The 13,756-nt window shown below is 41.6% G+C and overlaps 1 protein-coding gene across 2 annotated transcripts in view; it reads right to left on the bottom strand.

Moving 5' to 3' along the window:
• Positions 1-4,476, bottom strand: part of LOC109880197 (zinc finger matrin-type protein 4) — a 139,266-nt gene extending 134,790 nt beyond the window's left edge. The window contains exon 1 of one of the 2 annotated variants that reach the window (XM_031805103.1): positions 4,059-4,476. The gene's annotated coding sequence lies outside the window, so the exon portion shown is untranslated. The remainder of the gene's footprint in view (positions 1-4,058) is intronic. The other variant, XM_031805102.1, reaches the window with a different exon arrangement.
• Between the last annotated feature and the right edge of the window lie 9,280 nt (positions 4,477-13,756).

Genomic DNA, 13,756 nt, shown 5'->3' with positions numbered 1-13,756 from the left:
CGTGTGGGACTAGCACTTCAGGTCATGAGAGCTGTGTACACACATTTCTATGAATTTTTGAGCCTAAGGATTTAGCCAGCAGGTGTATCTCTGTATCTCTCCAGATAAAAAGTTGACTCTACAGCTGTTTCAGTAGCTGGCTTAGTGACAGATGCATCTCTCTCCCTCTGTGTGTGTAGTTGCATGCCTGCGTGGCTGTTTAAGTAAGTCTGTGAGAGCACTGCACATGTTTAAGCTGGTATCAGACCAACTCGTGGGATCAAATGCAACACGACAGAGAAACCAAACGCAAAAAGGCACATCATACCCGTTTTCATGATTTGTGGTGATCACAGAATGTTTTTGGACTCATTCAGCAGTTTTGACCTGATTGAGTAGAATACTATTGGAAATTAATGTTGAAAGTTCCATTTATAATTCTAAAACATTAACTGAACATTATGCTGTTGCTGCCTTTCTAGGAGTTTTTCCTAGTCACCGTGCTTCTACTAGAGGTCGACCGATTAAGTTTTCATAACAATCGGAAATCGGTATTTTTGGGCGCCAATTTGTCGATTTAAAAAATAAATTTAAAATACTTTTATTTAACTAGGCAAGTCAGTTAAGAACACATTCTTATTTTCAATGGCGGCCTAGGAACGGTGGGTTAACTGCCTTGTTCAGGGGCAGAAAGACAGATTTTTAACTTGTCAGCTCGGGGGATCCAATCTTGCAACCTTACAGTTAACTAGTCCAACGCAATAACGACCTGCCTCTCTCTCGTTGCACTCCACAAGGAGTCTGCCTGTTAGGTGAATGCATTAAGCCAAGGTAAGTTGCTAGCTAGCATTAAACTTATCTTATAAAAAACGATCATAATCACTAGTTAACTACACATGGTTGATGAGGCTAAATTGATTTTATTGATGTATTAAATTAAGTTAAAATAAGTGTTAATTCAAGTATTGTTGTAATTGTCATTATTAGAAATTTACAAAATTGGCTGATTAATCGGTATCAGCTTTTTTGGTCCTCCAATAATCGGTATCGGCGTTGAAAAATCATATTCGGTCGACCTCTAGCTTCTACACCTGCATTGCTTGCTGTTTGGGGTTTTAGGCTGGGTTTCTGTACAGCACTTTGAGATATCAGCTGATGTAAGAAGGGCTATATAAATACATTTGATTTGATTTGCTTCATATTGTCAAGACCTTATGATAAATTGCCCAAATCAATAATCAATATGCAGAAACAGTTTGTGATATATTGAAAACAGAAACACGAAATGTAGCCTGCTATCTACACATACATGTGCCACAATAGCTATCGGATTTGTAGTTGTATTGCAGGCTATTTTTGTTAAATGAGCACCTTATGCCGTCCCTTCGGTAAGTATTCAGACGCCTGGACTTTTTACACATTTTGTTACATTACAGCATTATTCTTAAATGGATTAGATAAAAACAATTCCTAATCTACACACAATACTCCATAATGACAAGGCAAAAACAGTTTTTTTATATATTTTGCAAATGTATTGAAAATAAAAAATAGAAATACCTTCTTTACATAAATATTCAGACCCTTTGCTATGAGACTCGAAATTGAGCTCAGGTGCATCCTGTTTCCATTGATAATCCTTGAGATGTTTCTACAACTAGATTGGAGTCCACCTGTGGTAAATTCAATTGATTGGACATGATTTGGAAAGGCACACACCTGTCTATATAAGGTCCCACAGTTGACAGTGCATGTCAGAGCAAAAACCAAGCCATGAGGTCGGAGAAATTGTCCGTAGAATTAGAAACAAGGTTGTGTCGAGGCATAGATCTGGGTAAGGGTACAAAAAAATTGTGCAGCATTGAAGGTCCCCAAGAACACAGTTGCCCGGCCAAACTGAGCAATAGGGGGAGAAGGGCCTTGGTCAGGGAAGTGACCACGAACCCAATGTTCACTCTGACAGAGCTCTAAAGTTCCTCTTTGGAAATGGGAGAACCTTCCAGAAGGACAACCATCTCTGCAGCACTCCACCAATCAGGCCTTTATGGTAGAGTGGCCAGACGGAAGCCACTCTTCAGTGAAAGGCATATGACATCCCGCTTGGAGATTGCCAAAAGGCACTTAAAGACTCTCAGACAATGAGAAACAAGATTCTGTGGTCTGATAAAACAAAGATTGAACTCTTTGGCCTGAATGCCAAGCATCACGTCAGGAGGAAACCTGTGACCATCCCTACGGTGAAGCATGGTGGTGGCAGCATCATACTGTGGAGATGTTTTTCAGCGGCAGGGACTGGGAGACTAGTCAGGATTGAGGGAAAGATGAACGGAGCAAAGTACAGAGAGATCCTTGATGAAAACCTGCTCCAGAGCGCTCAGGACCTCAGACTGGAGTGAAGGTACACCTTCCAACAGGACAACGACCCTAAGCATACAGCCAAGACAACATAGGAGTGGCTTCAGGACAAGTCTCTGAATATCCTGGACTTGAACCCGATCGAACATCTCTGGAGAGACCTGAAAATAGCTGTGAAGTGACGATCCCAATCCAACCTGACAGAGCTTGAGAGGATCTGCAGAGAAGCATGGGAGAAACTCCCCAGATACAGGTGTGCCAAGCTTGTAGCGTCATACCCAAGACTCGATGCTGTAACCGATGACAAAGGTGCTTCAAGTACTGAGTAAAGGGTCTAAATATTTTTGTAAATGTGATATTTCAGTTTTTATTTAGAATAAATTAGCAAAAATGTCAGAACCTGCTTTTGCTTTGTCATTATGAGGTATTGTGTGTAGATTGCTGAGGGGGAAAAACAATTTAATATATTTTAGAATAAGGCTGTAACCTAACAAAATGTGTGGGAAAAAATCAAGAGGTCTGAATGCTTTCCAAAGGCACTGTAAACTGCATAAGCATATGCAATTAATCACTCATCTATTTGTGGTGAATCTAGTTTTGTGCCCTGTTGAAACGAACACAACTCAAAAACCACACGGAATCTGGACATCACTGGTTCGATTGTCGATTAAACTTAACTCCACGATTTACGATGGAGTTGAGCATAGTCGGCTTCTGGTTAGAGGACAACCTGCATGCAGAACAGCCACCAACATTTTGGAGTGTTGGATTTTGATTGGAGGACAACCTGCATGCAGAACAGCCACCAACATTTTGGAGTGTTGGATTTTGATTGGAGGTTGCCAAAATGGAAAGGGAAATGCAAAATGTCATATTGTTCTGAAATGTTGTATTTTTTGCAGTTCCACCTGCAACTGGAAACAGGGGTGTATAAGACACCGGGGGAAAGTATATATATCGACAACGAAAAAAGTATATCAACGGCTATCACATGCTAGTTTGCCATTCCGATGGACGTTTAGATCAACTCATTGTGACTTTGCAGCTGCCCTTTCAATTTGCCCTACTAATAGGTGGGTAAACCCTATCGCACAGTAAAAAGATGGGTAGGCTTGGCTACATGAGTTTAGAAGTGCACATGTATCCCTATATATATCACGGATTTCAACCACACAAAATCTGACACAAGATCACTGGGCAACTTCATTCCACCCAGAGAGCAACAGCTCAGCGTCAAGTCAAATTGGAGAGTCCATCATCACAATCTCGGTTCTAGATCGGGTGCCAAACTAACTCACCGTGTGAGATAGACCTATATAAAACCGCATCACTCATATCTCCAAACATAGGCCCGTGTTGTGATACATGTAATGAATCAAATCCTACTGGTGTCGGTGACATTGATTTCAACTGAAAATAGTCTGCTGCTCGTCAAACAGACACCTGCTGTATGACTAACGGACTGAACCAAGACCGTCAACACTGTCATAGCCTATGGTGATTTACGGTATTATCATGACCAACAAGCTCACCGATCCAACGTTGTACAAATTCAACAATTCCTAAACCGTAAACCAATCCAACCAACCACTTACAAATAACTGTTAACATGATGCTAAACATTACGTAGCCCACTACCTCAGACCCATGGCTGTATATTCTAGTTGATACTATAGGCGAATTAATCAATTGGACTACCATCTGAAACTTTCACTCTCACTCACCTTCTTCCTCCGGTAACGTTAACTTGCCTCCTCGCAATCTACAGCACCGGTCCCGGACGCGTATCATCCGCCGGGCAGTCTACTCAATTGTGTTCGCTAAATCATCCGTCCAATTTGAATAAACAGTCCTCCCGTTGTCCTGTCAATGTGCTCTCGCCGTTGCTGTGGGTAGCCTATATTTTCTCTGGTTCCATGCGCTCTGGCTGTCGTTCAGTTGTGCGGTTTGATGTTATTCTCCTTTCAAGCGTGCTCTTTCGCTCAGTAGGGAACAGGCAAAACGCTCTGTTGATATCATTCACCGGGTAACGGGAACAGGAGAGTGAGTGGGAGCTCGAGCTAATAGGCTACAGTACAGTGCACCCACACGCGCAGGTATCATCTTACATAAAGTGCTACTCTGAGAGAGAGAGAGAGAGAGAGAGAGAGAGAGAGAGAAAGAGAAAGAGAAAAAGAGAAAAAGAGAGAAAGAGAGAGAAAGAGAGAGAGAGAGAGAAAGAAAGAGAGAAAGAAAGAGAGAGAGAAAGAGAGAGAGAGAAAAAGAGAAGAAAAAAAACGATGAAGTGTCACGCCATAGAATGCGCAATGGCAAGCTCTGACACCCCAAGAGTAAAAATGTTTCTACTTATCTAACTACCTACCTATTTGTCAACCTGCATAAAGCTTCAATAAACGTTGGTCATAAATAATGAATTACATTGATAAAAAGCTGCCTATTAATGTTTATGCTGTTAATGTGAGCTCTGTGTCTGTCAAACTTGTTTCAATTTGTCCATGCTCAGGGCACCTTGAGACAGAGCGAGAGAGAGAAACAATGGGGCAGAGAAAGAGCGGGAGTGAAAGAGAGAAAGAGAGAGGGTGGGGGGCTGGATTGGGTGAATTCTAAAATATAATTTCTAAGCAATTTACATGTGCAATGCCTAATATGTATCTTCATTGTATTATCATCCAAATGTAGGCGTATAGGTACATGCAGTGATGATTTTCTAATTTAGAAATCTTGGTTAAAAAAAAAATGCTGATCCCAGTGACTCTGAATCACAATCAAATATAAGAAACTTTAATCACAAATAAATAATAAATACCTATAGGAGAGGGGTTGGGCTGACTGACAAATGGTTTTTCACTGCCAGCGAATGTTGAATATGACGGGCTCCAGGGTGGCGCAGCGGTCTAAAGCACTGCATCTCAGTGCTAGAGGTGTCATTACAGACACTCTGGTTCGAATCCAGGTTGTATCACAACTGGCTGTGATAGGGAGTCCCATAGGGCAGTGCACAACGGGCCCAGCAATGTCGAGGATTGGTTGGTGTAGGCCATCATTGTAAATAAGAATTTGTTCTTAACTGACTTGCCTAGTTATTAAACATATATACCTCCCCTGTCATTTCTACTAAATGTAGTGATAGATTGCCATGCTGTTTCTATAATTTCTCCATACTGTCTTTTCAAACAGTATAGATGTGTATTCTGCTTTGACCCTTACCCTTCTAAGAGGAACACAGTGACAGCAACCTTCTGAGAGGAACCCAAACCCTTACCCTTCTAAGAGGAATGCAGTGACAGCAACCTTCTGAGAGGAACCCAAACCCTTACCCTTTTAAGAGGAACGCAGTGACAGCAACCTTCTGAGAGGAACCCAAACCCTTACCCTTCTAAGAGGAACGCAGTGACAGCAACCTTCTGAGAGGAACCCAAACCCTTACCCTTCTAAGAGGAACGCAGGGACAGCAACCTTCTAACCCAAACCCTTACCCTTCTAAGAGGAACGCAGGGACAGCAACCTTCTAACCCAAACCCTTACCCTTCTAAGAGGAACGCAGTGACAGCAACCTTCTGAGAGGAACCCAAACCCTTACCCTTCTAAGAGGAACGCAGTGACAGCAACCTTCTAACCCAAACCCTTACCCTTCTAAGAGGAACGCAGTGACAGCAACCTTCTAACCCAAACCCTTACCCTTCTAAGAGGAACGCAGTGACAGCAACCTTCTAACCCAAACCCTTACCCTTCTAAGAGGAACGCAGTGACAGCAACCTTCTAACCCAAACCCTTACCCTTCTAAGAGGAACGCAGTGACAGCAACCTTCTGAGAGGAACCCAAACACTTCAAAACATAGACAATGAATGTAAAATAACACACGAACAAGAACACACTAGCAAGGACGGACACATAATCACACACAGACGCAGAGAAGCACACACACACTTGACAATGACAATGACAATGAACAGAGATGAGATAGAGGACAATTTATCAAACCACCAGCCAAGGCAGACTGGACGTCTGGAGCCAATACTGGTCTGGAGAAAGAGAGGAAGAGGGAGCAAAAAAGGGGGAGAGAGAGAGAGAGGGAAAAGTTATAGAGAGAAAGAGAGAGAGCGAGAGTAGGGGGAGGGAGAGAGGGAGGAAAGGAGGGAGAGAGAGAGGGGGAAAGGGATAGAGAGGAGAGAGAGAGAGCTTGAGAGATGGAGAGAGAAAGTCACGGTGCTACACTAAGTGTCATCCATGCAGAAAACAGACAAGCTTAAGGGGCTTGGCTGCTGTGTGTGAGTGGTGAGTGTGTGTGTATGTGTGTGTGTATGCGTGCGTTTGGTTTAACTATCCTTGTGGGGACCAGAAGTCCTCACAAACATAGTATAACAAGGAAAAGTGGGGACATTTCACCAGTCAGCTCAAGGAAAAATACTATTTTAGGCTTAGATGTTAGGTTTAGGGAAAGGCTTAGAATTAGGATTAGGGGTTAGGTTTAGGTACAGGAGTTAAGGGTTAGGGTTAAGTGGGGGTTGATACATTGATACATACAGTAACACGAAAGCTGATACAACAGAGCACAGGTCCCCACAAGACCAACGGACATGGAACAATAATCAACAAGGACAATGGGGAACAGAGGCCACATATATACACATGCTAATCAGGGGGAATGGTGTGTGTAATGAGATTAGACAGTCCGGGGTTGGTGGTGATGATCCAGTTCAGTGATGCCTAGAAGGCCGGTGACTAGACCTCCGGAGCTGGTGCACGGAATGAGTAGCAGTACCGGGGGAATCCGTGAGAGAGAGAGAGAGAGAGAGAGAGAGAGAGAGAGAGAGAGAGAGAGAGAGAGAGGGTAAGTGAGTGAGTGAGTGAGTGAGAGAGAGAGAGAGATTTAAGGAGATAGTTAAATTAGCTGTTTCCTATCAAACACAGATCGATGTTCATTTCCAGAGCTTTACAATGTTTACAAGTCACAATCAATGCACTTTTGTCTGGAAGGAGGCCAGGGGGAGGAGAGAGCGTGTTTCAGTGTGTAAGTGGGTCAGTGAGTGAACAGAGACCTTTTGAAGGATAAAATATCACTTGACCTTGTCTCTATATAGCTGACCTGAACAACATTGATCTGTTTTAGCGTGTTGTATAAACGTATCGCGGTTCTGAGATGAGAGACAGAGAGGCTGTGTCTTGCATACTACTTTTTAAGAAGACATACAGTGGCTTGTGATAGTATTCACCCTCCTTGGCATTTTTCCTATTTTGTTGCCTTACAAATAAAAATAAACTGAACTTGAGCGTGCATAACTATTCACCCCCCAAAGAAAATACTTTGTACAGCCACCTTTTGCTGCAATTACAGCTGCAAGTCTCTTGGGTACGTCTCTATAATAGTCCAATCTCCGCTGTGGAGCTTGGCAGATCCTTCAGGGTTCTCTTTGGTCTCTTTGTTGCCTCTCTGATTAATGCCCTACTTGCCTGGGCCGTGAGTTTTTGTGGGCAGCTCTCTCTTGGCAGGTTTGTTGTGGTGCCACATTTTTTAATAATGGATTTAATGGTGCTCCGTGGGATGTTCAAAGTTCCTGATCTTTTTTTATAATCCAACCCTGATCTGTACTTCTCCACAACTTTGTCCCTGACCTGTTTGCAGACCTCCTTGCCGGTTGCTTGGTGGTGCCGCTTGCTTGGTGGTGTTACAGACTCTGGGGCCTTTCAGAACAGGTGTATATATAGTGAGATCATGTGACAGATCATGTGACACTTAGATTGCACACAGATAGACTTTATTTAACTAATTATGTGACATCTGAAGGTAATTGGTTGCACCAGATCTTATTTAGGGGCTTCATAGCAAAGGGGGTGAATACATTTGCAGGCACCACTTTTCAGTTTTACAGTTTTTTCATTTCACCAATTTGGACTATTCTGTGTATGTCCATTACATGAAATCCAAATAAAAATCTATTTAAATTACAGGTTGTAACGCAACAAAATAGGAAAAACGGCACTGTACTGTGTACTAATCGTGCAGCATACTATTTAGAACATACTATTAAGTAGAAATGTTGCGCACCTGCATAAGGTAAGTCTGAATACCAACTACTGAGAAGTGCATTGCAAAGGCATAGATTTACTATGTCTGAATTGGACCCTTAAAGCTAAATTTAAAACATAATATGTTTGTATACCGAAAAAGCTTACTATTTATAACGCAAGGTCAGGTTTTCGGACACTACCAGAGAGAGGGGGAAAAAAAGAGAAAGAAAAGAGGGTGAGAGAGAGAAAGAAAAAAGGGTGAGAGAGAGAAAGAAAAGAGGGTGAGGGAGAGAAAGAAAAGAGGGTGAGAGAGAGAAAGAAAAGAGGGTGAGAGAGTGAGAGACCAAGAGAGAGAGAGAGAGAGAGAGGGATGGGGTAGGGAGAGAGAGAGGGGGGGGGCAAGATGGGGTACTAAGAGACACAGAGTGAGAAAGAGACAAACAGAGAGTAGCCAAGCATCATAGAGGGAGAGATCCTGAAATGGATTTATATCCAGTATCAAGTGCACCTTCTCACCAAAGGAGAGGTCTAATGTTAGGTCTGTGTTTGTGCGTGTGTGTGTGTTCGTCCATGTCCTGTTTTTATGAGCAGTGTTTATTGAGAACAGGTGAAGCTAATCCAGAGATACATATATGATTTCTGTAGCATCAGCACATATCTGTGTGTGAGTGAGTGAGTGAGTGAGTGAGTGTGTGTGTGTGTGAGAGAGAGAGGTGGCACCCCAGTTTCAAAAGTGGTGTGGCAAACTCCGTACGTGTCTTTTCTTGGGCCTGGAGTTCGTCGGGTAAAACTGTGGGTACTATTCGTAGGCTATGACATGGTCCAACGTTAACTTTTTTCCTCACAAACAGAATTTCTACTTGCCCGGACATGGTGTAGTATACTGAGATCATGTGACAGATCATGCGACATTTAGATTGCACACAGGTGGACTTTATTTAACTAATTATGTGACTGCTGAAGGTAATTGGTTGCACCAGATCTTATTTAGGGGCTGCATAGCAAAGGGGGTGAATACATTTGCAGGCACCACTTTTCAGGTTTTTATTTTTTAGAGTTTTTTGAAACAAGTCATTTTTTTCATTTCACTTCACCAATTTGGACTATTTTGTGTATGTCCATTACATGAAATCCAAATTAAAAATCCATTTAAATTACAGGTTGTAATGCAACAAAATAGGAAAAACGGCAAGGTGCAAGAATACTTTTGCAAGGCATTGTATGTGTGTACGTGTGTGTGTGTGTGTGTGTGTGTGTGTGTGTGTGTGTGTGTGTGGGGGGGGGGCGCAGCAACTGTTGTAATTTACAGCTCTTCATTTATAGTGACCAGTTAACTCCGAGGGAGGAGAGAAGAGACTAAATCACACTTTCATGTGGCGCCATCATTTGGTGCATCTCAAATGGCAACCTATTCCCTGTGTAGTCCATTACTTTTAACCAGAGACCTATGGGGAATAGAGAATTAGGGTGTAGGGAATAAAGGGGTGCCATTCGAGATGGAAAAAAAAAAGTGCCACTTACCAGACTGTTGATCAGAAATACAGAGGCTGTGGGAAGAGACCAGCGCCATCTCAACTGTGACTATTTGTCTATGAAACCAGAGAGAGGGGGACAGCATAAAGACCTCTGCGGACATGTTTACTTCATTTTAAAGGTGCTTTTAGTAACTTCCATTTTGTCTCCAGAATTTTGAGGCGTTAACACATTCAGCCAAGAGGCAGAAATAAAACTAAGAAACGTATCACATGGTTTCATTTAGAGGGGGACAGATTAGGATTTTTCAATACCGATAGCGATTATTGGAGGACCAGATAAAGCCGATACCGATTACTCGGCTGAGTGTGTGTGTATATATATATACAGTGCCTTGCGAAAGTATTCGGCCCCCTTGAACTTTGCGACCTTTTGCCACATTTCAGGCTTCAAACATAAAGATATAAAACTGTATTTTTTTGTGAAGAATCAACAACAAGTGGGACACAATCATGAAGTGGAACGACATTTATTGGATATTTCAAACTTTTTTAACAAATCAAAAATCATTCAGCCCCTTTACTTTCAGTGCAGCAAACTCTCTCCAGAAATTCAGTGAGGATCTCTGAATGATCCAATGTTGACCTAAATGACTAATGATGATAAATACAATCCACCTGTGTGTAATCAAGTCTCCGTATAAATGCACCTGCACTGTGATAGTCTCAGAGGTCCGTTAAAAGCACAGAGAGCATCATGAAGAACAAGGAACACACCAGGCAGGTCCGAGATACTGTTGTGAAGAAGTTTAAAGTCGGATTTGGATACAAAAAGATTTCCCAAGCTTTAAACATCCCAAGGAGCACTGTGCAAGCGATAATATTGAAATGGAAGGAGTATTAGACCACTGCAAATCTACCAAGACCTGGCCGTCCCTCTAAACTTTCAGCTCATACAAGGAGAAGACTGATCAGAGATGCAGCCAAGAGGCCCATGATCACTCTGGATGAACTGCAGAGATCTACAGCTGAGGTGGGAGACTCTGTCGTATATTGCACAAATCTGGCCTTTATGGACGAGTGGCAAGAAGAAAGCCATTTCTTAAAGATATCCATAAAAAGTGTTGTTTAAAGTTTGCCACAAGCCACCTGGGAGACACACCAAACATGTGGAAGAAGGTGCTCTGGTCAGATGAAACCAAAATTGAACTTTTTGGCAACAATGCAAAACGTTATGTTTGGCGTAAAAGCAACACAGCGCATCACCCTGAACACACCATCCCCACTGTCAAACATGGTGGTGGCAGCATCATGGTTTGGGCCTGCTTTTCTTCAGCAGGGACAGGGAAGATGGTTAAAATTGATGGGAAAATGGATGGAGCCAAATACAGGACCATTCTGGAAGAAAACCTGATGGAGTCTGCAAAAGACCTAAGACTGGGACGGAGATTTGTCTTCCAACAAGATAATGATCCAAAACATAAAGCAAAATCTACAATGGAATGGTTCAAAAATAAACATATCCAGGTGTTAGAATGGCCAAGTCAAAGTCCAGACCTGAATCCAATCGAGAATCTGTGGAGAGAACTGAAAACTGCTGTTCACAAATGCTCTCCATCCAACCTCACTGAGCTCGAGCTGTTTTGCAAGGAGGAATGGGAAAAAATGTCAGTCTCTCGATGTGCAAAACTGATAGAGACATACCCCAAGCGACTTACAGCTGTAATCGCAGCAAAAGGTGGCGCTACAACGTATTAACTTAAGGGGGCTGAATGATTTTGCACGCCCAATTTTTCAGTTTTTGATTGTTAAAAAAGTTTGAAATATCGCAAAGTTCAAGGGGGCCGAATACTTTCGCAAGGCACTGTATGTATAGTTGTAATAATGACAATTACAACAATACTGAATGAACACTTTTATTTTAACTGAATATAATACATAAATAAAATCAATTTAGTCTCAAATAAATAATGAAAAGATTTCAATTAGGTTTAAATAATGCAAAAACAGTGTTGGAGAAGAAAGTATAAGTACAATATGAGCCATGCAAAAAAGCTAAAGTTTAAGTTCCTTGCTCAGAACATATGAAAGCTGGTAGTTCCTTTAACATGAGTCTTCGATATTCCCAGTTAAGAAGTTTTAGGTTATAGTCATTATTGGAATTATAATACTATTTCTCTCTCTACCATTTGTATTTCATATACCTTTGACTATTGGATGTTCTTTGTAGGCATAATCTCGGGAGTTGATAGGCTTGAAGTCATAAACAGCGCAATGCGTGAAGCACAGCGAAGAGCTGCTGGCAAACGCAGGAAAGTGCTTTTTGAATGAATGCTTATGAGCCTGCTGCTGCCTACCACCGCTCAGTCAGACTGCTCTATCAATTATCAAATCATAGACTTAATTATAATATAATAAACACACAGAATACGGGACCGTTCCGTATTTTATCGAACGGGCGGCAACCCTAAGTCTAAATATTGCTGTTACATTGCACAACATTCAAAGGTATGTCATAATTATGTAAAATTCTGGCAAATTAATTACGGTCTTTGTTAGGAAGAAATGGTCTTCACATAGTTCGCAACGAGCCAGGCGGCCCAAACTGCTGCATATACCCTGACTCTGCTTGCACAGAACTCAAGAGTAGTGACATAATTTCCCTAGTTAAAATAAATTAATGTTAGCAGGCAATATTAATTAAATATGCAGGTTTTAAATGTACCTGAGTATTGATTTTAAAGAAAGGCATTGATGTTTATGGTTAGGTACATTGGTGCATTGGCGCTTGTTAAATCATCACCCGTTTGGTGAATTAGGCTGTGATTCGATGATAAATTAACAGGCACCACATTGATTATATGCAACGCAGGACAAGCTAGATAAACTAGTAATATCATCAATCATGTGCAGTTAACTAGTGATTATGTTAAGATTGATTGTTTTTTATAAGATAAGCTTAATGCTAACTAGCAACTTACCTTGGCTCCTTGCTGCACTCGCATAACAGGTGGTCAGCCTGCCACGCTGTCTCCTCGGAGTGCAATGTAAACAGCCATAATCGGCGTCCAAAAATGTTGATTACCGATTGTTTTGGAAACTTGAAATCGGCCCTAATTATTCGGCCATGCCGATTAATCTGTCGATCTCTTGTTGCATTTGTCAACAACCAGACCCTCAGCACTTTAATTTTGCAATAAAATGTACAGCCTGAGCATCCACCCTGAAAGTAAAATATAACCCGTTAAAATTAATACATCTGTCATTTCATTAAATGCTATTTGATATATTTTGTAACTGATATGGTGTACTGCCAATGTCCAACCAAGTCTCTCTTTAAATTAATATGCATTATGTACAAGAAAGTTCAAATTACATACTGTGAATAGTTCCAACCCTATATCAGCCACCTAGTACTGTGCTAGCACGTTTCATTTGAGACAGTATGTGACCCCTGACGTCTTTTTTTAGCAACTGATTGTAAAGTTGAGTTACAGCAGTACAGTTTGAGAAGTCAGGCAGAGTTAAGTCTGTCCAGGTTTGTGCCACGATCTACAGTAGCATTAAACATGATCAGTGTTGGGGAGTAGAGAACTACATTTACAGTGCATTCGGAAAGTATCCATGCCCCAACCTCATTCTAAAATGGATTAAATTGTTTTTTTTCCTCATCAATCTACACACAATACCCCATAATGACAAAGCAAAAACAGGTTTTTAGACATTTTTGCAAATGCATTTAAAAAAAATGAAATATCACATTTACATAAGTATTCAGACCCTTTAACCAGTACCTTGTTGAAGCACCTTTGGCAGCAATTACAGCCTCGAGTCTTTTTGGGTATGACTCAACAAGCTTGGCACACCTGCATTTGGGCAGTTTCTCTCATTATTCTCTGCAGATCCTCTCAAGCTCTGTCAGGTTGGATGGAGAGTGTCG

The sequence above is a fragment of the Oncorhynchus kisutch genome, linkage group LG25 (assembly GCF_002021735.2).
Source record: "Oncorhynchus kisutch isolate 150728-3 linkage group LG25, Okis_V2, whole genome shotgun sequence".
Classification (NCBI taxonomy): Eukaryota; Metazoa; Chordata; class Actinopteri; order Salmoniformes; family Salmonidae; genus Oncorhynchus; species Oncorhynchus kisutch.
The sequence above is the reverse complement of the archived record's forward strand: the minus strand, read 5'-3'. Positions and strand labels throughout refer to the sequence as shown.